This window comes from Lycium barbarum, chromosome 10, assembly GCF_019175385.1.
Source record: "Lycium barbarum isolate Lr01 chromosome 10, ASM1917538v2, whole genome shotgun sequence".
NCBI classification, from domain to species: Eukaryota; Viridiplantae; Streptophyta; class Magnoliopsida; order Solanales; family Solanaceae; genus Lycium; species Lycium barbarum.
Window position 1 is genome coordinate 125,035,297 of NC_083346.1, and position 27,808 is coordinate 125,063,104.

The following is a 27,808-nucleotide window of genomic DNA, read 5'->3' on the forward strand; positions in this document are numbered from 1 at the left end:
AATAAATGGAAAAAGAGGCTACTTCTTGTCCGCGCAAGCAATGCGTATATGTCCCCAGCCCGTTTGGTACAGACCGGTGCAATTTCACAGTAAACAGAGCCGGCACATCAAATCTCAAAAATGTATGAGCTAATACACACGACGGGTCTAAAAAGAAGGTCCTCGATGTTTAGACCAAATAAATGGAAAAAGAGGCTACTTCTTGTCCGCGAAAGCAATACGTATATGTCCACAGCCCATTTGGTGCAGACCGGTGGAATTTCACAGCAAACAGAGCCGGCACATCAAATCTAAAAAATGTATGAGCTAATACACACGACAGGTCTCAAAAAGAAGGTCATCGGCGTTTAGACCAAATAAATGGAAAAAGAGGCTACTTCTTGTCCGTGCAAGCAATGCGTATATGTGCCCAGTCCGTTTGGTGCAGACCGGTGGAATTTAACAGCAAAAATATCCGGCGCGTCAAATCTAGAAAATGTATGAGCTAATACACATGGCGGGTCACAAAAAGAAGATCCTCGGTCTCTAGACCAAATAAATGAAAAAAGAGGCTACTTCTTGTCCGCGTAAGCAATGTATATATGTCGCCATCCCGTTTTGTACGGACCGGTGGAATTTCAAAGAAAACAGAGCCGGCGCATCAGATCTGGAAAATGTATGAGCTAATACACACGACAGGTCTCAAAAGAAGGTCCTCGGTGTTTAGACCAAATAAATGGAAAAAGAGGCTACTTTTTGTCCGCGCAAGCAATGCGTATATGTCCCCAGCCCGTTTGGTGCAGACCGGTGGAATTTCACAGCAAACAGAGCCGGCACATCAAATCTAAAAAATGTATGAGTAATACACCCGACAGGTCTCAAAAAGAAGGTCATCGGCGTTTAGACCAAATAAATGGAAAAAGAGGCTACTTCTTGTCCGCGTAAGCAATGCATATATGTCCCCAGCCCGTTTTGTGCGGACCGGTGGAATTTCAAGGCAAACAGAGCCGGCAAATCAAATCTCAAAAATGTATGAGCTAATACACACGACGGGTCCCAAAAAGAAGGTCCTCGGTCTTCAGACCAAATAAATGGAAAAAGAGGCTACTTCTTGTCCGCGCAAGCAATGCGTATATGTCCCCAGCCCGTTTGGTACAGACCGGTGCAATTTCACAGTAAACAGAGCCGGCACATCAAATCTCAAAAATGTATGAGCTAATACACACGACGGGTCTAAAAAGTAGGTCCTCGATGTTTAGACCAAATAAATGGAAAAAGAGGCTACTTCTTGTCCGCGAAAGCAATACGTATATGTCCACAGCCCATTTGGTGCAGACCGGTGGAATTTCACAGCAAACAGAGCCGGCGCATCAAATCTAAAAATGTATGAGTATACACACGACAGGTCTCAAAAAGAAGGTCATCGGCGTTTAGACCAAATAAATGGAAAAAGAGGCTACTTCTTGTCCGTGCAAGCAATGCGTATATGTGCCCAGTCCGTTTGGTGCAGACCGGTGGAATTTAACAGCAAAAATATCCGGCGCAGTCAAATCTAGAAAATGTATGAGCTAATACACATGACGGGTCACAAAAAGAAGATCCTCGGTCTCTAGACCAAATAAATGAAAAAGAGGCTACTTCTTGTCCGCGTAAGCAATGTATATATGTCGCCATCCCGTTTTGTACGGACCGGTGGAATTTCAAAGAAAACAGAGCCGGCGCATCAGATCTGGAAAAATGTATGAGCTAATACACACGACGGGTCTCAAAAAGAAGGTCCTCGGTGTTTAGACCAAATAAATGGAAAAAGAGGCTACTTCTTGTCCGCGCAAGCAATGCGTATATGTCCCCAGCCCGTTTGGTGCAGACCGGTGGAATTTCACAGCAAACAGAGCCGGCACATCAAATCTCAAAAATGTATGAGCTAATACACACGACGGGTCTCAAAAAGAAGGTCCTCGGTGTTTAGACCAAATAAATGGAAAAAGAGGCTACTTCTTGTCCGCGCAAGCAATGCGTATATGTCCCCAGCCCGTTTGGTGCAGACCGGTGGAATTTCACAGCAAACAGAGCCGGCACATCAAATCTCAAAAATGTATGAGCTAATACACACGACGGGTCTCAAAAAGAAGGTCCTCGGTGTTTAGACCAAATAAATGGAAAAAGAGGCTACTTCTTGTCCGCGCAAGCAATGCGTATATGTCCCAGCCCGTTTGGTGCAGACCGGTGGAATTTCACAGCAAACAGAGCCGGCCCATCAAATCTCAAAAATGTATGAGCTAATACACACGACGGGTCTCAAAAAGAAGGTCCTCGGTCGTTTAGACCAAATAAATGGAAAAAGAGGCTACTTCTTGTCCGCGTAAGCAATGCATATATGTCCCCAGCCCGTTTTGTGCGGACCGGTGGAATTTCAAGGCAAACAGAGCCGGCACATCAAATCTCAAAAATGTATGAGCTAATACACACGACGGGTCTCAAAAAGAAGGTCCTCGGTCTTAGACCAAATAAATGGAAAAAGAGGCTACTTCTTGTCCGCGCAAGCAATGCGTATATGTCCCCAGCCCGTTTGGTGCAGACCGGTGCAATTTCACAGCAAACAGAGCCGGCACATCAAATCTCAAAAATGTATGAGCTAATACACACGACGGGTCTAAAAAAGAAGGTCCTCGATGTTTAGACCAAATAAATGGAAAAAGAGGCTACTTCTTGTCCGCGAAAGCAATGCGTATATGTCCCCAGCCCATTTGGTGCAGACCGGTGGAATTTCACAGCAAACAGAGCCGGCGCATCAAATCTAAAAAATGTATGAGCTAATACACACGACAGGTCTCAAAAAGAAGGTCATCGGCGTTTAGACCAAATAAATGGAAAAAGAGGCTACTTCTTGTCCGTGCAAGCAATGCGTATATGTGCCCAGTCCGTTTGGTGCAGACCGGTGGAATTTAACAGCAAAAATATCCGGCGCATCAAATCTAGAAAATGTATGAGCTAATACACATGGCGGGTCACAAAAAGAAGATCCTCGGTCTCTAGACCAAATAAATGAAAAACGAGGCTACTTCTTGTCAGCGTAAGCAATGTATACATGTCGCCATCCCGTTTTGTACGGACCGGTGGAATTTCAAAGAAAACAGAGCCGGCGCATCAGATCTGGAAAAATGTATGAGCTAATACACACGACAGGTCTCAAAAAGAAGGTCCTCGGTGTTTAGACCAAATAAATGGAAAAAGAGGCTACTTTTTGTCCGCGCAAGCAATGCGTATATGTCCCCAGCCCGTTTGGTGCAGACCGGTGGAATTTCACAGCAAACAGAGCCGGCACATCAAATCTCAAAAATGTATGAGCTAATACACACGACGGGTCTCAAAAAGAAGGTCCTCGGTCGTTTAGACCAAATAAATGGAAAAAGAGGCTACTTCTTGTCCGCGTAAGCAATGCATATATGTCGCCAGCCCGTTTGGTGCAGACCGGTGGAATTTCACAGCAAACAGAGCCGGCACATCAAATCTCAAAAATGTATGAGCTAATACACACGACGGGTCTAAAAAAGAAGGTCCTCGACGTTTAGACCAAATAAATGGAAAAAGAGGCTACTTCTTGTCCGCGCAAGCAATGCGTATATGTGCCCAGTCCGTTTGGTGCAGACCGGTGGAATTTCACAGCAAACAGATCCGGCGAATCAAATCTAGAAAATGTATGAGCTAATACACACTGACGGGTCTCAAAAAGAAGATCCTCGGTCTCTAGACCAAATAAATGGAAAAAGAGGCTACTTCTTGTCCGCGTAAGCAATGCATATATGTCCCCAGCCCGTTTTGTGCGGACCGGTGGAATTTCAAAGAAAACAGAGCCGGCGCATCAGATCTGGAAAATGTATGAGCTAATACACACGACAGGTCTCAAAAAGAAGGTCCTCGGTGTTTAGACCAAATAAATGGAAAAAGAGGCTACTTCTTGTCCGCGCAAGCAATGCGTATATGTCCCCAGCCCGTTTGGTGCAGACCGGTGGAATTTCACAGCAAACAGAGCCGGCAGCATCAAATCTAAAAATGTATGAGCTAATACACACGACAGGGTCTCAAAAAGAAGGTCATCGGCGTTTAGACCAAATAAATGGAAAAAGAGGCTACTTCTTGTCCGCGTAAGCAATGCGTATATGTCGCCAGCCCGTTTTGTGCGGACCGGTGGAATTTCACAGAAAACAGAGCCGGCACATCAAATCTAAAAATGTATGAGCTAATACACACGACAGGTCTCAAAAAGAAGGTCCTCGGTGTTTAGACCAAATAAATGGAAAAAGAGGCTACTTTTTGTCCGCGCAAGCAATGCGTATATGTCCCCAGCCCGTTTGGTGCAGACCGGTGGAATTTCACAGCAAACAGAGCCGGCACATCAAATCTAAAAAATGTATGAGTTAATACACACGACAGGTCTCAAAAAGAAGGTCATCGGCGTTTAGACCAAATAAATGGAAAAAGAGGCTACTTCTTGTCCGCGCAAGCAATGCATATATGTCCCCAGCCCGTTTTGTGCGGACCGGTGGAATTTCAAGGCAAACAGAGCCGGCACATCAAATCTCAAAAATGTATGAGCTAATACACACGACGGGTCTCAAAAAGAAGGTCCTCGGTGTTTAGACCAAATAAATGGAAAAAGAGGCTACTTCTTGTCCGCGCAAGCAATGCGTATATGTCCCCAGCCCGTTTGGTACAGACCGGTGCAATTTCACAGTAAACAGAGCCGGCACATCAAATCTCAAAAATGTATGAGCTAATACACACGACGGGTCTAAAAAGAAGGTCCTCGATGTTTAGACCAAATAAATGGAAAAGAGGCTACTTCTTGTCCGCGTAAGCAATGTATATATGTCCCCAGCCCGTTTGGTGCAAACCGGTGGAATTTCACAGCAAACAGAGCCGGCGCATCAAATCTAAAAAATGTATGAGCTAATACACACGACGGGTCTAAAAAAGAAGGTCCTCGATGTTTAGACCAAATAAATGGAAAAAGAGGCTACTTCTTGTCCGCTGCAAGCAATGCGTATATGTCCCAGCCCGTTTGGTGCAGACCGGTGGAATTTCACAGCAAACAGAGCCGGCGCATCAAATCTAGAAAATGTATGAGCTAATACACACGACGGGTCTCAAAAAGAAGGTCCTCGGTGTTTAGACCAAATAAATGGAAAAAGAGGCTACTTCTTGTCCGCGCAAGCAATGCATATATGTCCCCAGCCCGTTTGTGCAGACCGGTGGAATTTCACAGCAAACAGAGCCGGCGCATCAAATCTCAAAAATGTATGAGCTAATACACACGACGGGTCTCAAAAAGAAGGTCCTCGGTGTTTAGACCAAATAAATGGAAAAAGAGGCTACTTCTTGTCCGTGCAAGCAATGCGTATATGTGCCCAGTCCGTTTGGTGCAGACCGGTGGAATTTAACAGCAAAAAGATCCGGCGCATCAAATCTGGAAAATTTATGAGCTAATACACATGACGGGTCTCAAAAAGAAGATCCTCGGTCTCTAGACCAAATAAATGTATAAAGAGGCTACTTCATGTCCGCGTAAGCAATGTATATATGTCGCCAGCCCGTTTTGTGCGGACCGGTGGAATTTCAAAGAAAACAGAGCCGGCGCATCAGATCTGGAAAATGTATGAGCTAATACACACGACAGGTCTCAAAAAGAAGGTCCTCGGTGTTTAGACCAAATAAATGGAAAAAGAGGCTACTTTTTGTCCGCGCAAGCAATGCGTATATGTCCCCAGCCCGTTTGGTGCAGACCGGTGGAATTTCACAGCAAACAGAGCCGGCACATCAAATCTAAAAAATGTATGAGCTAATACACACGACAGGTCTCAAAAAGAAGGTCATCGGCGTTTAGACCAAATAAATGGAAAAAGAGGCTACTTCTTGTCCGCGTAAGCAATGCATATATGTCCCCAGCCCGTTTTGTGCGGACCGGTGGAATTTCAAGGCAAACAGAGCCGGCACATCAAATCTCAAAAATGTATGAGCTAATACACACGACGGGTCTCAAAAAGAAGGTCCTCGGTGTTTAGACCAAATAAATGGAAAAAGAGGCTACTTCTTGTCCGCGCAAGCAATGCGTATATGTCCCCAGCCCGTTTGGTGCAGACCGGTGGAATTTCACAGCAAACAGAGCCGGCACATCAAATCTCAAAAATGTATGAGCTAATACACACGACGGGTCTAAAAAAGAAGGTCCTCGATGTTTAGACCAAATAAATGGAAAAAGAGGCTACTTCTTGTCCGCGCAAGCAATGCGTATATGTCCCCAGCCCGTTTGGTGCAGACCGGTGGAATTTCACAGCAAACAGAGCCGGCGCATCAAATCTCAAAAATGTATGAGCTAATACACACGACGGGTCCTCAAAAAGAAGGTCCTCGGTCGTTTAGACCAAATAAATGGAAAAAGAGGCTACTTCTTGTCCGCGCAAGCAATGCGTATATGTCCCCAGCCCGTTTGGTGCAGACCGGTGGAATTTCACAGCAAACAGAGCCGGCACATCAAATCTCAAAAATGTATGAGCTAATACACACGACGGGTCTAAAAAAGAAGGTCCTCGATGTTTAGACCAAATAAATGGAAAAAGAGGCTACTTCTTGTCCGCGTAAGCAATGCGTATATGTCCCCAGCCCGTTTGGTGCAGGACCGGTGGAATTTCACAGCAAACAGAGCCGGCGCATCAAATCTAAAAATGTATGAGCTAATACACACGACAGGTCTCAAAAAGAAGGTCCTCGGTGTTTAGACCAAATAAATGGAAAAAGAGGCTACTTCTTGTCCGCGCAAGCAATGCGTATATGTCCCCAGCCCGTTTGGTGCAGACCGGTGGAATTTCACAGCAAACAGAGCCGGCACATCAAATCTCAAAAATGTATGAGCTAATACACACGACGGGTCTAAAAAAGAAGTTCCTCGATGTTTAGACCAAATAAATGGAAAAAGAAGCTACTTTTTGTCCGCGCAAGCAATGCATATATGTCCCCATCCCTTTTGGTGCATATCGGTGGAATTTCACAGCAAACAGAGCCGGCACATCAAATCTCAAAAATGTATGAGCTAATACACACGACGGGTCTCAAAAAGAAGGTCCTCGGTGTTTAGACCAAATAAATGGAAAAAGAGGCTACTTCTTGTCCGCGTAAGCAATGCGTATATGTCCCCAGCCCGTTTGGTGCAGACCGGTGGAATTTCACAGGCAAACAGAGCCGGCACATCAAATCTAAAAATGTATGAGCTAATACACACGACGGGTCTCAAAAAGAAGGTCCTCGGTGTTTAGACCAAATAAATGGAAAAAGAGGCTACTTCTTGTCCGCGCAAGCAATGCGTATATGTGCCCCAGTCCGTTTGGTGCAGACCGGTGGAATTTCACAGCAAACAGATCCGGCGCATCAAATCTAGAAAATGTATGAGCTAATACACACGACGGGTCTCAAAAAGAAGATCCTCGGTCTTAGACCAAATAAATGGAAAAAGAGGCTACTTCTTGTCCGCGTAAGCAATGCGATATATGTCCCCAGCCCGTTTGGTGCAGACCGGTGGAATTTCACAGCAAACAGAGCCGGCGACATCAAATCTCGAAAAATGTATGAGCTAATACACACGACAGGTCTCAAAAAGAAGGTCCTCGGTGTTTAGACCAAATAAATGGAAAAAGAGGCTACTTCTTGTCCGCGCAAGCAATGCGTATATGTCCCAGCCCGTTTGGTGCAGACCGGTGGAATTTCACAGCAAACAGAGCCGGCGCATCAAATCTCAAAAATGTATGAGCTAATACACACGACGGGTCTCAAAAAGGAGCTCCTCGGTGTTTAGACCAAATAAATGGAAAAAGAGGCTACTTCTTGTCCGCGCAAGCAATGCGTATATGTCCCCAGCCCGTTTGGTGCAGACCGGTGGAATTTCACAGCAAACAGAGCCGGCACATCAAATCTAAAAATGTATGAGCTAATACACACGACGGGTCTCAAAAAGAAGGTCCTCGGTGTTTAGACCAAATAAATGGAAAAAGAGGCTACTTCTTGTCCGCGCAAGCAATGCGTATATGTCCCAGCCCGTTTGGTGCAGGACCGGTGGAATTTCACAGCAAACAGAGCCGGCGCATCAAATCTAGAAAATGTATGAGCTAATACACACGACAGGTCTCAAAAAGAAGGTCCTCGGTGTTTAGACCAAATAAATGGAAAAAGAGGCTACTTCTTGTCCGCGTAAGCAATGCGTATATGTCCCCAGCCCGTTTGGTGCAGACCGGTGCAATTTCACAGCAAACAGAGCCGACACATCAAATCTCAAAAATGTATGAGCTAATACACACGACGGTCTCAAAAAGAAGGTCCTCGGTCGTTTAGACCAAATAAATGGAAAAAGAGGCTACTTCTTGTCCGCGTAAGCAATGCATATATGTCCCCAGCCCGTTTTGTGCGGACCGGTGGAATTTCAAAGCAAACAGAGCCGGCGCATCAAATCTAGAAAATGTATGAGCTAATACACACGACGGGTCTCAAAAAGAAGGTCCTCGGTGTTTAGACCAAATAAATGGAAAAAGAGGCTACTTCTTGTCCGCGCAAGCAATGCGTATATGTCCCCAGCCCGTTTGGTGCAGACCGGTGGAATTTCACAGCAAACAGAGCCGGCACATCAAATCTCAAAAATGTATGAGCTAATACACACGACGGGTCTCAAAAAGAAGGTCCTCGGATGTTTAGACCAAATAAATGGAAAAAGAGGCTACTTCTTGTCCGCGTAAGCAATGCATATATGTCCCCAGCCCGTTTGGTGCAGGACCGGTGGAATTTCACAGGCAAACAGAGCCGGCACATCAAATCTCAAAAATGTATGAGCTAATACACACGACGGGTCTCAAAAAGAAGGTCCTCGGTGTTTAGACCAAATAAATGGAAAACGAGGCTACTTTTTGTCCGCGCAAGCAATGCGTATATGTCCCCAGCCCGTTTGGTGCAGACCGGTGGAATTTCACAGCAAACAGAGCCGGCGACATCAAATCTCGAAAAATGTATGAGCTAATACACACGACGGGTCTCAAAAAGAAGGTCCTCGGTGTTTAGACCAAATAAATGGAAAAAGAGGCTACTTCTTGTCCGCGCAAGCAATGCGTATATGTCCCCAGCCCGTTTGGTGCAGACCGGTGGAATTTCACAGCAAACAGAGCCGGCGCATCAAATCTCAAAAATGTATGAGCTAATACACACGACAGGGTCTCAAAAAGAAGGTCCTCGGTGTTTAGACCAAATAAATGGAAAAAGAGGCTACTTCTTGTCCGCGCAAGCAATGCGTATATGTCCCCAGCCCGTTTGGTGCAGACCGGTGGAATTTAACAGCAAAAAGATCCGGCGCATCAAATCTTGAAAATGTATGAGCTAATACACATGACGGGTCTCAAAAAGAAGATCCTCGGTCTCTAGACCAAATAAATGAAAAAGAGGCTACTTCTTGTCCGCGTAAGCAATGTATATATGTCGCCAGCCCGTTTTGTGCGGACCGGTGGAATTTCAAAGAAAACAGAGCCGGCGCATCAGATCTGGAAAATGTATGAGCTAATACACACGACAGGTCTCAAAAAGAAGGTCCTCGGTGTTTAGACCAAATAAATGGAAAAAGAGGCTACTTTTTGTCCGCGCAAGCAATGCGTATATGTCCCCAGCCCGTTTGGTGCAGACCGGTGGAATTTCACAGCAAACAGAGCCGGCACATCAAATCTAAAAAATGTATGAGTTAATACACACGACAGGTCTCAAAAAGAAGGTCATCGGCGTTTAGACCAAATAAATGGAAAAGAGGCTACTTCTTGTCCGCATAAGCAATGCATAGATGTCCCCAGCCCATTTTGTGCGGATCGGTGGAATTTCAAGGCAAACAGAGCCGGGCAATCAAATCTCAAAATGTATGAGCTAATACATACGACGGGTCTCAAAAAGGAGGTCCTCGGTGTTTAGACCAAATAAATGGAAAAAGAGGCTACTTCTTGTCCGCGCAAGCAATGCGTATATGTCCCCAGCCCGTTTGGTGCAGACCGGTGCAATTTCACAGCAAACAGAGCCGGCACATCAAATCTCAAAAATGTATGAGCTAATACACACGACGGGTCTAAAAAAGAAGGTCCTCGATGTTTAGACCAAATAAATGGAAAAAGAGGCTACTTCTTGTCCGCGAAAGCAATGCGTATATGTCCCCAGCCCGTTTGGTGCAGACCGGTGGAATTTCACAGCAAACAAAGCCGGCACATCAAATCTCAAAAATGTATGAGCTAATACACACGACGGGTCTCAAAAGAAGGTCCTCGGCGTTTAGACCAAATAAATGGAAAAAGAGGCTACTTCTTGTCCGCGCAAGCAATGCGTATATGTCCCCAGCCCGTTTGGTGCAGGACCGGTGGAATTTCACAGGCAAACAGAGCCGGCAAATCAAATCTCAAAAATGTATGAGCTAATACACACGACGGGTCTCAAAAAGAAGGTCCTCGGTGTTTAGACCAAATAAATGGAAAAAGAGGCTACTTCTTGTCCGCGTAAGCAATGCGTATATGTCCCCAGCCCGTTTGGTGCAGGACCGGTGGAATTTCACAGCAAACAGAGCCGGCGCATCAAATCTCGAAAAATGTATGAGCTAATACACACGACGGGTCTAAAAAAGAAGGTCCTCGGTGTTTAGACCAAATAAATGGAAAAAGAGGCTACTTCTTGTCCGCGCAAGCAATGCGTATATGTCCCCAGCCCGTTTGGTGCAGACCGGTGGAATTTCACAGCAAACAGAGCCGGCACATCAAATCTCAAAAATGTATGAGCTAATACACACGACAGGTCTCAAAAAGAAGGTCCTCGGTGTTTAGACCAAATAAATGGAAAAAGAGGCTACTTCTTGTCCGCGTAAGCAATGCATATATGTCCCCAGCCCGTTTTGCGCGGACCGGTGGAATTTCAAGGCAAACAGAGCCGGCGACATCAAATCTCAAAAATGTATGAGCTAATACACACGACGGGTCTCAAAAAGAAGGTCCTCGGTGTTTAGACCAAATAAATGGAAAAAGAGGCTACTTCTTGTCCGCGCAAGCAATGCGTATATGTCCCCAGCCCGTTTGGTGCAGACCGGTGGAATTTCACAGCAAACAGAGCCGGCGCATCAAATCTAAAAAATGTATGAGCTAATACACACGACGGGTCTCAAAAAGAAGGTCCTCGGTGTTTAGACCAAATAAATGGAAAAAGAGGCTACTTCTTGTCCGCGTAAGCAATGCATATATGTCCCCAGCCCGTTTGGTGCGGACCGGTGGAATTTCAAGGCAAACAGAGCCGGCGACATCAAATCTCGAAAATGTATGAGCTAATACACACGACGGGTCTCAAAAAGAAGGTCCTCGGTGTTTAGACCAAATAAATGGAAAAAGAGGCTACTTCTTGTCCGTGCAAGCAATGCGTATATGTCCCAGCCCGTTTGGTGCAGACCGGTGGAATTTCACAGCAAACAGAGCCGGCGCATCAAATCTCAAAAATGTATGAGCTAATACACACGACGGGTCTCAAAAAGAAGGTCCTCGGTGTTTAGACCAAATAAATGGAAAAAGAGGCTACTTCTTGTCCGCGTAAGCAATGCATATATGTCCCCAGCCCGTTTGGTGCGGACCGGTGGAATTTCAAGCAAACAGAGCCGGCGACATCAAATCTCGAAAATGTATGAGCTAATACACACGACGGGTCTCAAAAAGAAGGTCCTCGGTGTTTAGGACCAAATAAATGGAAAAAGAGGCTACTTCTTGTCCGCGCAAGCAATGCGTATATGTCCCCAGCCCGTTTGGTGCAGACCGGTGGAATTTCACAGCAAACAGAGCCGGCACATCAAATCTCAAAAATGTATGAGCTAATACACACGACGGGTCTCAAAAAGAAGGTCCTCGGTGTTTAGACCAAATAAATGGAAAAAGAGGCTACTTCTTGTCCGCGCAAGCAATGCATATATGTCCCCAGCCCGTTTGGTGCAGACCGGTGGAATTTCACAGCAAACAGAGCCGGCGCATCAAATCTCAAAAATGTATGAGCTAATACACACGACGGGTCTCAAAAAGAAGGTCCTCGGTGTTTAGACCAAATAAATGGAAAAAGAGGCTACTTCTTGTCCGCGTAAGCAATGCATATATGTCCCCAGCCCGTTTGGTGCGGACCGGTGGAATTTCAAGGCAAACAGAGCCGGCACATCAAATCTCGAAAATGTATGAGCTAATACACACGACGGGTCTCAAAAAGAAGGTCCTCGGTGTTTAGACCAAATAAATGGAAAAAGAGGCTACTTCTTGTCCGCGCAAGCAATGCGTATATGTCCCCAGCCCGTTTGGTGCAGACCGGTGGAATTTCACAGCAAACAGAGCCGGCGCATCAAATCTCAAAAATGTATGAGCTAATACACACGACGGGTCTAAAAAAGAAGGTCCTCGGTGTTTAGACCAAATAAATGGAAAAAGAGGCTACTTCTTGTCCGTGCAAGCAATGCGTATATGTACCCAGCCCGTTTGGTGCAGACCGGTGGAATTTCACAGCAAACAGAGCCGGCGCATCAAATCTCAAAAATGTATGAGCTAATACACACGACGGGTCTCAAAAAGAAGGTCCTCGGTGTTTAGACCAAATAAATGGAAAAAGAGGCTACTTCTTGTCCGCGTAAGCAATGCATATATGTCCCCAGCCCGTTTGGTGCGGACCGGTGGAATTTCAAGGCAAACAGAGCCGGCGACATCAAATCTCGAAAATGTATGAGCTAATACACACGACGGGTCTCAAAAAGAAGGTCCTCGGTGTTTAGGACCAAATAAATGGAAAAAGAGGCTACTTCTTGTCCGCGCAAGCAATGCGTATATGTCCCCAGCCCGTTTGGTGCAGACCGGTGGAATTTCACAGCAAACAGAGCCGGCGCATCAAATCTCAAAAATGTATGAGCTAATACACACGACGGGTCTCAAAAAGAAGGTCCTCGGTGTTTAGACCAAATAAATGGAAAAAGAGGCTACTTCTTGTCCGCGTAAGCAATGTATATATGTCCCCAGCCCGTTTGGTGCAGACCGGTGGAATTTCAAGCAAACAGAGCCGGCGCATCAAATCTCAAAAATGTATGAGCTAATACACACGACGGGTCTCAAAAAGAAGGTCCTCGGTGTTTAGACCAAATAAATGGAAAAAGAGGCTACTTCTTGTCCGCGCAAGCAATGCGTATATGTCCCCAGCCCGTTTGGTGCAGACCGGTGGAATTTCACAGCAAACAGAGCCGGCGCATCAAATCTCAAAAATGTATGAGCTAATACACACGACGGGTCTCAAAAAGAAGGTCCCCGGTGTTTACACCAAATAAATGGAAAAAAAGGCTACTTCTTGTCCGCGTAAGCAATGCATATATGTCCCCAGCCCGTTTTGTGCAGACCGGTGGAATTTCACAGCAATCAGAGCCGGCGCATCAAATCTCGAAAATGTATGAGCTAATACACACGACGGGTCTAAAAAAAAAGGTCCTCGGTGTTTAGACCAAATAAATGGAAAAAGAGGCTACTTCTTGTCCGCGTAAGCAATGCATATATGTCCCCAGCCCGTTTGGTGCAGACCGGTGGAATTTCACAGCAAACAGAGCCGGCGCATCAAATCTCAAAAATGTATGAGCTAATACACACGACGGGTCTCAAAAAGAAGGTCCTCGGTGTTTAGACCAAATAAATGGAAAAAGAGGCTACTTCTTGTCCGCGCAAGCAATGCATATATGTCCCCAGCCCGTTTGGTGCAGACCGGTGGAATTTCACAGCAAACAGAGCCGGCGCATCAAATCTCAAAAATGTATGAGCCAATACACACGACGGGTCTCAAAAAGAAGGTCCTCGGTGTTTAGACCAAATAAATGGAAAAAGAGGCTACTTCTTGTCCGCGCAAGCAATGCGTATATGTCCCCAGCCCGTTTGGTGCAGACCGGTGGAATTTCACAGCAAACAGAGCCGGCGCATCAAATCTCAAAAATGTATGAGCTAATACACACGACGGGTCTCAAAAAGAAGGTCCTCGGTGTTTAGACCAAATAAATGGAAAAAGAGGCTACTTCTTGTCCGCGTAAGCAATGCATATATGTCCCCAGCCCGTTTGGTGCAGGACCGGTGGAATTTCACAGGCAAACAGAGCCGGCGACATCAAATCTCGAAAATGTATGAGCTAATACACACGACGGGTCTCAAAAAGAAGGTCCTCGGTGTTTAGACCAAATAAATGGAAAAAGAGGCTACTTCTTGTCCGCGCAAGCAATGCGTATATGTCCCCAGCCCGTTTGGTGCAGACCGGTGGAATTTCACAGCAAACAGAGCCGGCGCATCAAATCTCAAAAATGTATGAGCTAATACACACGACGGGTCTCAAAAAGAAGGTCCTCGGTGTTTAGACCAAATAAATGGAAAAAGAGGCTACTTCTTGTCCGCGCAAGCAATGCGTATATGTCCCCAGCCCGTTTGGTGCAGACCGGTGGAATTTCACAGCAAACAGAGCCGGCGCATCAAATCTCAAAAATGTATGAGCTAATACACACGACGGGTCTCAAAAAGAAGGTCCTCGGTGTTTAGACCAAATAAATGGAAAAAGAGGCTACTTCTTGTCCGCGTAAGCAATGCATATATGTCCCCAGCCCGTTTGGTGCGGACCGGTGGAATTTCAAGGCAAACAGAGCCGGCGACATCAAATCTCGAAAATGTATGAGCTAATACACACGACGGGTCTCAAAAAGAAGGTCCTCGGTGTTTAGACCAAATAAATGGAAAAAGAGGCTACTTCTTGTCCGCGCAAGCAATGCGTATATGTCCCCAGCCCGTTTGGTGCAGACCGGTGGAATTTCACAGCAAACAGAGCCGGCGCATCAAATCTCAAAAATGTATGAGCTAATACACACGACGGGTCTCAAAAAGAAGGTCCTCGGTGTTTAGACCAAATAAATGGAAAAAGAGGCTACTTCTTGTCCGCGTAAGCAATGCATATATGTCCCCAGCCCGTTTGGTGCAGACCGGTGGAATTTCACAGCAAACAGAGCCGGCGCATCAAATCTCAAAAATGTATGAGCTAATACACACGACGGGTCTCAAAAAGAAGGTCCTCGGTGTTTAGACCAAATAAATGGAAAAAGAGGCTACTTCTTGTCCGCGTAAGCAATGCATATATGTCCCCAGCCCGTTTGGTGCAGGACCGGTGGAATTTCAAGGCAAACAGAGCCGGCACATCAAATCTCGAAAATGTATGAGCTAATACACACGACGGGTCTCAAAAAGAAGGTCCTCGGTGTTTGGACCGAATAAATGGAAAAAGAGGCTACTTCTTGTCCGCGCAAGCAATGCGTATATGTCCCCAGCCCGTTTGGTGCAGACCGGTGGAATTTCACAGCAAACAGAGCCGGCGCATCAAATCTCAAAAATGTATGAGCTAATACACACGACGGGTCTCAAAAAGAAGGTCCTCGGTGTTTAGACCAAATAAATGGAAAAAGAGGCTACTTCTTGTCCGCGTAAGCAATGCATATATGTCCCCAGCCCGTTTGGTGCGGACCGGTGGAATTTCAAGGCAAACAGAGTCGGGACATCAAATCTCGAAAATGTATGAGCTAATACACACGACGGGTCTCAAAAAGAAGGTCCTCGGTGTTTAGGACCAAATAAATGGAAAAAGAGGCTACTTCTTGTCCGCGCAAGCAATGCGTATATGTACCCAGCCCGTTTGGTGCAGACAGGTGGAATTTCACAGCAAACAGAGCCGGCGCATCAAATCTCAAAAATGTATGAGCTAATACACACGACGGGTCTCAAAAAGAAGGTCCTCGGTGTTTAGACCAAATAAATGGAAAAAGAGGCTACTTCTTGTCCGCGCAAGCAATGCATATATGTCCCCAGCCCGTTTGGTGCGGAACGGTGGAATTTCAAGGCAAACAGAGCCGGCGACATCAAATCTCAAAAATGTATGAGCTAATACACACGACGGGTCTCAAAAAGAAGGTCCTCGGTGTTTAGGACCGAAATAAATGGAAAAAGAGGCTACTTCTTGTCCGCGCAAGCAATGCGTATATGTACCCAGCCCGTTTGGTGCAGGACCGGTGGAATTTCACAGCAAACAGAGCCGGCGACATCAAATCTCAAAAATGTATGAGCTAATACACACGACGGGTCTCAAAAAGAAGGTCCTCGGTGTTTGGACCGAATAAAAGGAAAAAGAGGCTACTTCTTGTCCGCGCAAGTAATGCGTATATGTCCCCAGCCCGTTTTGTGCAGACCGGTGGAATTTCACAGCAAACAGAGCCGGCAAATCAAATCTCGAAAATGTATGAGCTAATACACACGACGGGTCTCAAAAAGAAGATCCTCGGTGTTTAGACCGAATAAATGGAAAAAGAGGCTACTTCTTGTCCGCGCAAGCAATGCGTATATGTACCCAGCCCGTTTGGTGCAGACTGGTGGAATTTCACAGCAAACAGAGCCGGCGCATCAAATCTCAAAAATGTATGAGCTAATACACACGACGGGTCTCAAAAAGAAGGTCCTCGGTGTTTAGACCAAATAAATGGAAAAAGAGGCTACTTCTTGTCCGCGTAAGCAATGCATATATGTCCCCAGCCCGTTTGGTGCGGACCGGTGGAATTTCAAGGCAAACAGAGCCGGCGCATCAAATCTCAAAAATGTATGAGCTAATACACACGACGGGTCTCAAAAAGAAGGTCCTCGGTGTTTAGGACCAAATAAATGGAAAAAGAGGCTACTTCTTGTCCGCGCAAGCAATGCGTATATGTACCCAGCCCGTTTGGTGCAGACCGGTGGAATTTCACAGCAAACAGAGCCGGCGCATCAAATCTCGAAAATGTATGAGCTAATACACACGACGGGTCTCAAAAAGAAGGTCCTCGGTGTTTAGACCAAATAAATGGAAAAAGAGGCTACTTCTTGTCCGTGCAAGCAATGCGTATATGTCCCCAGCCCGTTTGGTGCAGACCGGTGGAATTTCACAGCAAACAGAGCCGGCGCATCAAATCTCAAAAATGTATGAGCTAATACACACGACGGGTCTCAAAAAGAAGGTCCTCGGTGTTTAGACCAAATAAATGGAAAAAGAGGCTACTTCTTGTCCGCGTAAGCAATGCATATATGTCCCCAGCCCGTTTGGTGCGGACCGGTGGAATTTCAAGGCAAACAGAGCCGGGACATCAAATCTCGAAAATGTATGAGCTAATACACACGACGGGTCTCAAAAAGAAGGTCCTCGGTGTTTAGACCAAATAAATGGAAAAAGAGGCTACTTCTTGTCCGCGCAAGCAATGCGTATATGTCCCCAGCCCGTTTGGTGCAGACCGGTGGAATTTCACAGCAAACAGAGCCGGCGCATCAAATCTCAAAAATGTATGAGCTATACACACGACGGGTCTCAAAAAGAAGGTCCTCGGTGTTTAGACCAAATAAATGGAAAAAGAGGCTACTTCTTGTCCGTGCAAGCAATGCATATATGTCCCCAGCCCGTTTGGTGCACGACCGGTGGAATTTCACAGCAAACAGAGCCGGCGCATCAAATCTCAAAAATGTATGAGCTAATACACACGACGGGTCTCAAAAAGAAGGTCCTCGGTGTTTAGACCAAATAAATGGAAAAAGAGGCTACTTCTTGTCCGCGCAAGCAATGCGTATATGTACCCAGCCCGTTTGGTGCAGACCGGTGGAATTTCACAGCAAACAGAGCCGGCGCATCAAATCTCAAAAATGTATGAGCTAATACACACGACGGGTCTCAAAAAGAAGGTCCTCGGTGTTTAGACCAAATAAATGGAAAAAGAGGCTACTTCTTGTCCGCGCAAGCAATGCAGTATATGTCCCCAGCCCGTTTGGTGCAGACCGGTGGAATTTCACAGCAAACAGAGCCGGCACATCAAATCTCGAAAATGTATGAGCTAATACACACGACGGGTCTCAAAAAGAAGGTCCTCGGTGTTTGGACCGAATAAATGGAAAAGACACTACTTCTTGTCCTTGCAAGTAATGCGTATATGTCCCCAGCCCGTTTGGTGCAGACCGGTGGAATTTCACAGCAAACAGAGCCGGCGCATCAAATCTCAAAAATGTATGAGCTAATACACACGACGGGTCTCAAAAAGAAGGTCCTCGGTGTTTAGACCGAATAAATGGAAAAAGAGGTTACTTCTTGTCCGCGTAAGCAATGCATATATGTCCCCAGCCCGTTTGGTGCGGACCGGTGGAATTTCAAGGCAAACAGAGCCGGGACATCAAATCTCGAAAATGTATGAGCTAATACACACGACGGGTCTCAAAAAGAAGGTCCTCGGTGTTTGGACCGAATAAATGGAAAAAGAGGCTACTTCTTGTCCGCCCAAGCAATGCGTATATGTACCCAGCCCGTTTGGTGCAGACTGGTGGAATTTCACAGCAAACAGAGCCGGCGCATCAAATCTCAAAAATGTATGAGCTAATACACACGACGGGTCTCAAAAAGAAGGTCCTCGGTGTTTAGACCAAATAAATGGAAAAAGAGGCTACTTCTTGTCCGTGCAAGCAATGCATATATGTCCCCAGCCCGTTTGGTGCAGACCGGTGGAATTTCACAGCAAACAGAGCCGGCGCATCAAATCTCAAAAATGTATGAGCTAATACACACGACGGGTCTCAAAAAGAAGGTCCTCGGTGTTTAGACAAAATAAATGGAAAAAGAGGCTACTTCTTGTCCGCGTAAGCAATGCATATATGTCCCCAGCCCGTTTGGTGCGGACCGGTGGAATTTCAAGGCAAACAGAGCCGGGACATCAAATCTCGAAAATGTATGAGCTAATACACACGACGGGTCTCAAAAAGAAGGTCCTCGGTGTTTGGACCGAATAAAAGGAAAAAGAGGCTACTTCTTGTCCGCGCAAGTAATGCGTATATGTACCCAGCCCGTTTGGTGCAGACCGGTGGAATTTCACAGCAAACAGAGCCGGCGCATCAAATCTCAAAAATGTATGAGCTAATACACACGACGGGTCTCAAAAAGAAGGTCCTCGGTGTTTAGACCAAATAAATGGAAAAAGAGGCTACTTCTTGTCCGCGTAAGCAATGCATATATGTCCCCAGCCCGTTTGGTGCGGACCGGTGGAATTTCAAGGCAAACAGAGCCGGCGACATCAAATCTCGAAAATGTATGAGCTAATACACACGACGGGTCTCAAAAAGAAGGTCCTCGGTGTTTAGACCAAATAAATGGAAAAAGAGGCTACTTCTTGTCCGCGTAAGCAATGCGTATATGTCCCCAGCCCGTTTGGTGCAGACCGGTGGAATTTCACAGGCAAACAGAGCCGGCGACATCAAATCTCAAAAATGTATGAGCTAATACACACGACGGGTCTCAAAAAGAAGGTCCTCGGTGTTTAGGACCAAATAAATGGAAAAAGAGGCTACTTCTTGTCCTGCAAGCAATGCGTATATGTCCCCAGCCCGTTTGGTGCAGACCGGTGGAATTTCACAGCAAACAGAGCCGGCGCATCAAATCTCAAAAATGTATGAGCTAATACACACGACGGGTCTCAAAAAGAAGGTCCTCGGTGTTTAGACCAAATAAATGGAAAAAGAGGCTACTTCTTGTCCGCGTAAGCAATGCATATATGTCCCCAGCCCGTTTGGTGCGGACCGGTGGAATTTCAAGGCAAACAGAGCCGGGACATCAAATCTCGAAAATGTATGAGCTAATACACACGACGGGTCTCAAAAAGAAGGTCCTCGGTGTTTGGACCGAATAAAAGGAAAAAGAGGCTACTTCTTGTCCGCGCAAGTAATGCGTATATGTCCCCAGCCCGTTTTGTGCAGACCGGTGGAATTTCACAACAAACAGAGCCGGCGCATCAAATCTCAAAAATGTATGAGCTAATACACACGACGGGTCTCAAAAAGAAGGTCCTCGGTGTTTAGACCAAATAAATGGAAAAAGAGGCTACTTCTTGTCCGCGCAAGCAATGCATATATGTCCCCAGCCCGTTTGGTGCAGACCGGTGGAATTTCACAGCAAACAGAGCCGGCGCATCAAATCTCAAAAATGTATGAGCTAATACACACGACGGGTCTCAAAAAGAAGGTCCTCGGTGTTTAGACCAAATAAATGGAAAAAGAGGCTACTTCTTGTCCGCGCAAGCAATGCATATATGTCCCCAGCCCGTTTGGTGCAGACCGGTGGAATTTCACAGCAAACAGAGCCGGCGCATCAAATCTCAAAAATGTATGAGCTAATACACACGACGGGTCTCAAAAAGAAGGTCCTCGGTGTTTAGACCAAATAAATGGAAAAAGAGGCTACTTCTTGTCCGCGCAAGCAATGCGTATATGTCCCCAGCCCGTTTGGTGCAGACCGGTGGAATTTCACAGCAAACAGAGCCGGCGCATCAAATCTCAAAAATGTATGAGCTAATACACACGACGGGTCTCAAAAAGAAGGTCCTCGGTGTTTAGACCAAATAAATGGAAAAAGAGGCTACTTCTTGTCCGCGCAAGCAATGCGTATATGTCCCCAGCCCGTTTGGTGCAGACCGGTGGAATTTCACAGCAAACAGAGCCGGCGCATCAAATCTCAAAAATGTATGAGCTAATACACACGACGGGTCTCAAAAAGAAGGTCCTCGGTGTTTAGACCAAATAAATGGAAAAAGAGGCTACTTCTTGTCCGTGCAAGCAATGCATATATGTCCCCAGCCCGTTTGGTGCAGACCGGTGGAATTTCACAGCAAACAGAGCCGGCGCATCAAATCTCAAAAATGTATGAGCTAATACACACGACGGGTCTCAAAAAGAAGGTCCTCGGTGTTTAGACCAAATAAATGGAAAAAGAGGCTACTTCTTGTCCGCGTAAGCAATGCATATATGTCCCCAGCCCGTTTGGTGCGGACCGGTGGAATTTCAAGGCAAACAGAGCCGGGACATCAAATCTCGAAAATGTATGAGCTAATACACACGACGGGTCTCAAAAAGAAGGTCCTCGGTGTTTGGACCGAATAAATGGAAAAAGAGGCTACTTCTTGTCCGCCAAGCAATGCGTATATGTACCCAGCCCGTTTGGTGCAGACTGGTGGAATTTCACAGCAAACAGAGCCGGCGCATCAAATCTCAAAAATGTATGAGCCGATACACACGACGGGTCTCAAAAAGAAGGTCCTCGGTGTTTAGAACAAATTAATGGAAAAAGAGGCTACTTCTTGTCCGTGCAAGCAATGCATATATGTCCCTAGCCCGTTTGGTGCACGACCGTTGGAATTTCACAGCAAACAGAGCCGGCGACATCAAATCTCAAAAATGTATGAGCTAATACACACGACGGGTCTCAAAAAGAAGGTCCTCGGTGTTTAGACCAAATAAATGGAAAAAGAGGCTACTTCTTGTCCGCGCAAGCAATGCGTATATGTCCCCAGCCCGTTTGGTGCAGACCGGTGGAATTTCACAGCAAACAGAGCCGGCGACATCAAATCTCGAAAATGTATGAGCTAATACACACGACGGGTCTCAAAAAGAAGGTCCTCGGTGTTTAGACCAAATAAATGGAAAAAGAGGCTACTTCTTGTCCGTGCAAGCAATGCGTATATGTCCCCAGCCCATTTGGTGCAGACCGGTGGAATTTCACAGCAAACAGAGCCGGCGCATCAAATCTCAAAAAAGTATGAGCTAATACACACGACGGGTCTCAAAAAGAAGGTCCTCGGTGTTTAGACCAAATAAATGGAAAAAGAGGCTACTTCTTGTCCGCGTAAGCAATGCATATATGTCCCCAGCCCGTTTGGTGCGACCGGTGGAATTTCAAGGCAAACAGAGCCGGGACATCAAATCTCGAAAATGTATGAGCTAATACACACGACGGGTCTCAAAAAGAAGGTCCTCGGTGTTTAGACCAAATAAATGGAAAAAGAGGCTACTTCTTGTCCGCGCAAGCAATGCGTATATGTCCCCAGCCCGTTTGGTGCAGACCGGTGGAATTTCACAGCAAACAGAGCCGGCGCATCAAATCTCAAAAATTTATGAGCTAATACACACGACGGGTCTAAAAAAGAAGGTCCTCGGTGTTTAGACCAAATAAATGGAAAAAGAGGCTACTTCTTGTCCGTGCAAGCAATGCATATATGTCCCCAGCCCGTTTGGTGCACACCGTTGGAATTTCACAGCAAACAGAGCCGGCGCATCAAATCTCAAAAATGTATGAGCTAATACACACGACGGGTCTCAAAAAGAAGGTCCTCGGTGTTTAGACCAAATAAATGGAAAAAGAGGTTACTTCTTGTCCGCGTAAGCAATGCATATATGTCCCCAGCCCGTTTGGTGCGGACCGGTGGAATTTCAAGGCAAACAGAGCCGGGACATCAAATCTCGAAAATGTATGAGCTAATACACACGACGGGTCTCAAAAAGAAGGTCGTCGGTGTTTAGACCAAATAAATGGAAAAAGAGGATACTTCTTGTCCGCGCAAGCAATGCGTATATGTCCCCAGCCCGTTTGGTGCACACCGTTGGAATTTCACAGCAAACAGAGCCGGCGCATCAAATCTCAAAAATGTATGAGCTAATACACACGACGGGTCTCAAAAAGAAGGTCCTCGGTGTTTAGACCAAATAAATGGAAAAAAAGGATAAATCTTGTCCGCGTAAGCAATGCATATATGTCCCCAGCCCGTTTGGTGCGGACCGGTGAAATTTCAAGGCAAACAGAGCCGGGACATCAAATCTCGAAAATGTATGAGCTAATACACACGACGGGTCTCAAAAAGAAGGTCCTCGGTGTTTGGACCGAATAAATGGAAAAAGAGGCTACTTCTTGTCCGCGCAAGAAATGCGTATATGTACCCAGCCCGTTTGGTGCAGACTGGTGGAATTTCACAGCAAACAGAGCCGGCGCATCAAATCTCAAAAATGTATGAGCTAATACACACGACGGGTCTCAAAAAGAAGGTCCTCCGTGTTTAGACCAAATAAATTGAAAAAGAGGCTACTTCTTGTCCGTGCAAGCAATGCATATATGTCCCCAGCCCGTTTGGTGCAGACCGGTGGAATTTCACAGCAAACAGAGCCGGCGCATCAAATCTCAAAAATGTATGAGCTAATACACACGACGGGTCTCAAAAAGAAGGTCCTCGGTGTTTAGACCAAATAAATGGAAAAAGAGGCTACTTCTTGTCCGCGTAAGCAATGCGTATATGTCCCCAGCCCGTTTGGTGCAGACCGGTGGAATTTCACAGCAAACAGAGCCGGCGCATCAAATCTCAAAAATGTATGAGCTAATACACACGACGGGTCTCAAAAAGAAGGTCCTCGGTGTTTAGACCAAATAAATGGAAAAAGAGGCTACTTCTTGTCCGCGCAAGCAATGCGTATATGTCCCCAGCCCGTTTGGTGCAGACCGGTGGAATTTCACAGCAAACAGAGCCGGCGCATCAAATCTCAAAAATGTATGAGCTAATACACACGACGGGTCTCAAAAAGAAGGTCCTCGGTGTTTAGACAAAATAATTGAAAAAAGAGGCTACTTCTTGTCCGCGAAAGCAATGCATATATGTCCCCAGCCCGTTTGGTGCAGACCGGTGGAATTTCACAGCAAACAGAGCCGGCGCATCAAATCTCAAAAATGTATGAGCTAATACACACGACGGGTCTCAAAAAGAAGGTCCTCGGTGTTTAGACCAAATAAATGGAAAAAGAGGCTACTTCTTGTCCGCGCAAGCAATGCATATATGTCCCCAGCCCGTTTGGTGCAGGACCGGTGGAATTTCACAGCAAACAGAGCCGGCGACATCAAATCTCAAAAATGTATGAGCTAATACACACGACGGGTCTCAAAAAGAAGGTCCTCGGTGTTTAGACCGAATAAATGGAAAAAGAGGCTACTTCTTGTCCGTGCAAGCAATGCGTATATGTCCCCAGCCCGTTTGGTGCAGACCGGTGGAATTTCACAGCAAACAGAGCCGGCGCATCAAATCTCAAAAATGTATGAGCTAATACACACGACGGGTCTCAAAAAGAAGGTCCTCGGTGTTTAGACCAAATAAATGGAAAAAGAGGCTACTTCTTGTCCGCGTAAGCAATGCATATATGTCCCCAGCCCGTTTGGTGCGGACCGGTGGAATTTCACAGGCAAACAGAGCCGGCGACATCAAATCTCGAAAATGTATGAGCTAATACACACGACGGGTCTCAAAAAGAAGGTCCTCGGTGTTTAGACCAAATAAATGGAAAAAGAGGCTACTTCTTGTCCGCGCAAGCAATGCGTATATGTCCCCAGCCCGTTTGGTGCAGACCGGTGGAATTTCACAGCAAACAGAGCCGGCGCATCAAATCTCAAAAATGTATGAGCTAATACACACGACGGGTCTCAAAAAGAAGGTCCTCGGTGTTTAGACCAAATAAATTGAAAAAGAGGCTACTTCTTGTCCGTGCAAGCAATGCATATATGTCCCCAGCCCGTTTGGTGCACACCATTGGAATTTCACAGCAAACAGAGCCGGCGCATCAAATCTCAAAAATGTATGAGCTAATACACACGACGGGTCTCAAAAAGAAGGTCCTCGGTGTTTAGACCAAATAAATGGAAAAAGAGGCTACTTCTTGTCCGCGCAAGCAATGCATATATGTACCCAGCCCATTTGGTGCAGACTGGTGGAATTTCACAGCAAACAGAGCCGGCGCATCAAATCTCAAAAATGTATGAGCTAATACACACGACGGGTCTCAAAAAGAAGGTCCTCGGTGTTTAGACCAAATAAATGGAAAAAGAGGTTACTTCTTGTCCGCGTAAGCAATGCATATATGTCCCCAGCCCGTTTGGTGCGGACCGGTGGAATTTCAAGGCAAGCAGAGCCGGGACATCAAATCTCGAAAATGTATGAGCTAATACACACGACGGGTCTCAAAAAGAAGGTCCTCGGTGTTTAGGACCGAATAAATGGAAAAAGAGGCTACTTCTTGTCCGCCAAGCAATGCGTATATGTACCCAGCCCGTTTGGTGCAGACCTGGTGGAATTTCACAGCAAACAGAGCCGGCGCATCAAATCTCAAAAATGTATGAGCTGATACACACGACGGGTCTCAAAAAGAAGGTCCTCGGTGTTTAGACCAAATAAATTGAAAAAGAGGCTACTTCTTGTCCGTGCAAGCAATGCATATATGTCCCCAGCCCGTTTGGTGCACACCGTTGGAATTTCACAGCAAACAGAGCCGGCGCATCAAATCTCGAAAATGTATGAGCTAATACACACGACGGGTCTCAAAAAGAAGGTCCTCGGTGTTTGGACCGAATAAATGGAAAAAGAGGCTACTTCTTGTCCGCGTAAGCAATGCGTATATGTCCCCAGCCCGTTTGGTGCAGGACCGGTGGAATTTCACAGGCAAACAGAGCCGGCGACATCAAATCTCGAAAATGTATGAGCTAATACACACGACGGGTCTCAAAAAGAAGGTCCTCGGTGTTTAGACCAAATAAATGGAAAAAGAGGCTACTTCTTGTCCGCGTAAGCAATGCATATATGTCCCCAGCCCGTTTGGTGCGGACCGGTGGAATTTCAAGGCAAACAGAGCCGGGACATCAAATCTCGAAAATGTATGAGCTAATACACACGACGGGTCTCAAAAAGAAGGTCCTCGGTGTTTGGACCGAATAAATGGAAAAAGAGGCTACTTCTTGTCCGCCCAAGCAATGCGTATATGTACCCAGCCCGTTTGGTGCAGACCGGTGGAATTTCACAGCAAACAGAGTCGGCGCATCAAATCTCAAAAATGTATGAGCTAATACACACGACGGGTCTCAAAAAGAAGGTCCTCGGTGTTTAGACCAAATAAATGGAAAAAGAGGCTACTTCTTGTCCGCTGCAAGCAATGCATATATGTCCCCAGCCCGTTTGGTGCACGACCGGTGGAATTTCACAGCAAACAGAGCCGGCGCATCAAATCTCAAAAATGTATGAGCTAATACACACGACGGGTCTCAAAAAGAAGGTCCTCGGTGTTTAGACCAAATAAATGGAAAAAGAGGCTACTTCTTGTCCGCGTAAGCAATGCATATATGTCCCCAGCCCGTTTTGTGCAGACCGGTGGAATTTCAAGGCAAACAGAGCCGGCGACATCAAATCTCGAAAATGTATGAGCTAATACACACGACGGGTCTCAAAAAGAAGGTCCTCGGTGTTTAGGACCGAAATAAATGGAAAAAGAGGCTACTTCTTGTCCGCGCAAGCAATGCGTATATGTCCCCAGCCCGTTTGGTGCAGACCGGTGGAATTTCACAGGCAAACAGAGCCGGCGCATCAAATCTCAAAATGTATGAGCTAATACACACGACGGGTCTCAAAAAGAAGGTCCTCGGTGTTTAGACCGAATAAATGGAAAAAGAGGCTACTTCTTGTCCGCGCAAGCAATGCGTATATGTCCCCAGCCCGTTTGGTGCAGACCGGTGGAATTTCACAGCAAACAGAGCCGGCGCATCAAATCTCAAAAATGTATGAGCTAATACACACGACGGGTCTCAAAAAGAAGGTCCTCGGTGTTTAGACCAAATAAATGAAAAAGAGGCTACTTCTTGTCCGCTGCAAGCAATGCATATATGTCCCCAGCCCGTTTGGTGCAGACCGGTGGAATTTCACAGCAAACAGAGCCGGCGCATCAAATCTCAAAAATGTATGAGCTAATACACACGACGGGTCTCAAAAAGAAGGTCCTCGGTGTTTAGACCAAATAAATGGAAAAAGAGGCTACTTCTTGTCCGCGTAAGCAATGCATATATGTCCCCAGCCCGTTTGGTGCAGACCGGTGGAATTTCACAGGCAAACAGAGCCGGCGACATCAAATCTCAAAAATGTATGAGCTAATACACACGACGGGTCTCAAAAAGAAGGTCCTCGGTGTTTAGACCAAATAAATGGAAAAAGAGGCTTACTTCTTGTCCGCGCAAGCAATGCATATATGTCCCCAGCCCGTTTGGTGCAGACCGTTGGAATTTCACAGCAAACAGAGCCGGCGCATCAAATCTCAAAATGTATGAGCTAATACACACGACGGGTCTCAAAAGAAGGTCCTCGGTGTTTAGACCAAATAAATGGAAAAAGAGGCTTACTTCTTGTCCGCGTAAGCAATGCATATATGTCCCCAGCCCGTTTGGTGCGGACCGGTGGAATTTCAAGGCAAACAGAGCCGGCGACATCAAATCTCAAAAATGTATGAGCTAATACACACGACGGGTTTCAAAAAGGAGGTCGTCGGTGTTTAGACCAAATAAATGGAAAAAGAGGATACTTCTTATCCGCGCAAGCAATGCGTATATGTCCCCAGCCCGTTTGGTGCACACCGTTGGAATTTCACAGCAAACAGAGCCGGCGCATCAAATCTCAAAAATGTATGAGCTAATACACACGACGGGTCTCAAAAAGAAGGTCCTCGGTGTTTAGACCAAATAAATGGAAAAAGAGGCTACTTCTTGTCCGTGCAAGCAATGCATATATGTCCCCAGCCCGTTTGGTGCAGACCGGTGGAATTTCACAGCAAACAGAGCCGGCGACATCAAATCTCGAAAATGTATGAGCTAATACACACGACGGGTCTCAAAAAGAAGGTCCTCGGTGTTTAGACCGAAATAAATGGAAAAAGAGGCTACTTCTTGTCCGCGTAAGCAATGCGTATATGTCCCCAGCCCGTTTGGTGCAGACCGGTGGAATTTCACAGCAAACAGAGCCGGCGCATCAAATCTCAAAAATGTATGAGCTAATACACACGACGGGTCTAAAAAAGAAGGTCCTCGGTGTTTAGACCAA